At 32.4% G+C, this 2,645-nt stretch overlaps 1 protein-coding gene across 1 annotated transcript in view; it reads right to left on the reverse strand.

Moving 5' to 3' along the window:
* Positions 1-2,645, reverse strand: part of LOC108966610 (homeobox protein homothorax) — a gene marked incomplete in the record, with an annotated part of 311,261 nt that overhangs the window by 258,081 nt on the left and 50,535 nt on the right.

Genomic DNA, 2,645 nt, shown 5'->3' on the forward strand with positions numbered 1-2,645 from the left:
TACAATACTTCCCACCAGCATTGAATTCTCTTCATTGCTCCCATTTTCTCTGCCTCACTCTCTCAAAATTGCGCACGAACTTTATGACACTTGAGTYGAGTAGCTTTCCGTTTTACAACAGCACTACTCCTACATTTCCGAACGACTTCTTTTGCTTCTTGAAACTTTATGACAGAGTCGGTAGTCAAACCAAACAAATATAAAAACACCCAGCTCCATATAGCTGTGCATATGCATGTATGTAATTAACGCTGTAAAATTATATTTAGCAATTGTTTGGAGCAACAAATAAATTACAGTTTATTGGCCACAATTTGCTTGAAATTTTTTATATCRCCGTTTTCATTTCACTTCATTTTCAGTACAATTTATTTTAGTGTTGCCGAAGCAATTTCCATTCAGCGCTTTTATGTGACTGCGCTATTAAGCGTTTATCACGTGAGAAATTAAAATCATTTTAATGCAGGCATATTCGACGAAAAAACCGACTACGAGTACGAGTATTGTGGGATTACGGAAATTTAATGACGGCCACAATTTTATTTCGTTTTTCAAATTAGTGCAATATAGTAGGGAAATAACATTTCATAAAATTTTAAAAACTGCTAATGCATTTGCGCACTTGTGCCCAGCCGGGTGGGCGAGTTTTCAGGTAGAGTAGAGAGTATGGCGCTCATTCGGCGCGGTTATGAGGTGTTGCTGATATTAAAAGCTATTAACTGTTATTGCTTGATTCATATTTGCCATTGTTATAACTTTGGACTACTGTTTGTTTTTGTCATAAATGTTGTGTAATTGATTTTACGACGGCGTGTGTAGGCATTAAGATAATTAAAAGTGGTAGTGATTTCAATACAATGTGCGAGCGAATCGAAAAATGCCGTTATATGAAAGTTTTAATTGTTAAATGAAAATTTTTTTTTATATAAATTATTATTTTTAGACTAACATAAGTCATTCCAAGAAAATATTAGACTTCTGTGGATATTTGTATTCCCCCATATACATATGCCCGCAACATGTTGCCAAAACAATGTATCACAGCACCMATGTATGCATAGCGTATTAATATGATGTATGCGCCCAACAAAAATAACAAATTAATAATAAAAACAAAMTTAAAAATAAAAAACAATAAYAACAATATAAAGAAATCCAGCAAACACACAATAACCAAATTTGATTTACATCACATACGCGCTGTTATTGTTTGAGAACAACACCACARCAGCTTCGCGACTGTTAATGACAACACCAATGATAGCAGCTATGCGGTAGCATCAACAAATGTGCGCGCAATTAAATCGCAAGCTTTCAACTAAATCATCTCGGTTTAAAATATGTATAAACATTTATATAGTATCGSTGTTGTGATAATCGGGTGGTACAACAACCACTTTTAGACAAACCACAGTGTCAATGCCACTGTYGTGCTCATAAATTTTATGTTGACGGCAGCAATGTAAATGTTGCGGCAATAAGTGCTTGTCACGCGATGTTGAAACGCGCATGTTGCTAGCGACATTTTTGTGTGTATACTAGCAATTAAAAATAAAAATAAATTTTATTTTTTTTTTTTGTTTTTTGGTTATAGAATTATGAAATTTCATATTTCTTATTTTTTGTGGTATTTTGTAATTAGTTAATTTGAAATTAAAAATTATAATGAGCATTAAAATTGTTTTCTTTTCATATTATGTTGATCTTCAACTTTTTGTCATGAATTTTCCGCCCTTTCCGCAACATTTTTGCTGCAACTTATAGTGGTGAATTCMTAAACAAAAACATCAATCACATTGATTGGGAATGTAAACAAATTTTCCTACAAAACACTAGTTAAAAATTGAACAGAGTGTGCCAGAAAGCTGTGAGAGACATAGTGACTGGAATAAAAAAATATTTTTGCAGCAAAAAAAGATCAAAAATGCAGAGAAACGTACTGTAGTGCTTGCGATWCCTTTGGTGAGCAATTTCCCGCCAGAAGTTAGTATCAGCATTTAATCCTCACAACCAAAGAACTACAAGTTCAAATCTTGTTGCCTTGCAAATGTACTGCAGACCTGCTTGTAGGCGCAAAGTGTTAATAAAAACTCTCATTTTACTGTTAAACTTTTTTTCTGCTCATGAGCGTACACATCAATCAGCATCGTTTCGTGATTGCTACGTCAGACAGCTGTAAACTTAAAATGTTTATATGCGCCAAAAKAGCTATGAACTATTTTATATACATACACATGCACATACATATTTCTATAGTATATGTGTGCGCATGTGTTTCTCGGCCGAGAAATGTTTCTGCGGAAATTTTAAATCAATTTACCGCATACCAAGTGCTCGGCTAAACTTAGAACGCATGCAGTTACCACCTTTATATGCGGAGTGTGATTATAAACACTGATATTTATGATCTCGTATACGTATTTAGATACCAGGAAAMAAAAAAATGCTTATATTTTACATTTATTCGGCGTTTAGATTAAATTTCAGATTTAAAGCAAGCAAAACAATTATTTTATTTAAAAAATATTCATAATACATTTAATTAATTAAATATGACTAATTACTTTAAATTACTTTATTTAAATTTTAAATAAGTCAAATTAAAGGTTTAAAGTAAACTAAACAAACCAAAAGTTTAAAGTAAT

Source organism: Bactrocera latifrons, unplaced genomic scaffold (genome assembly GCF_001853355.1).
Source record: "Bactrocera latifrons isolate USDA-ARS-PBARC rearing strain unplaced genomic scaffold, ASM185335v1 scaffold_166, whole genome shotgun sequence".
Taxonomy (NCBI): domain Eukaryota; kingdom Metazoa; phylum Arthropoda; class Insecta; order Diptera; family Tephritidae; genus Bactrocera; species Bactrocera latifrons.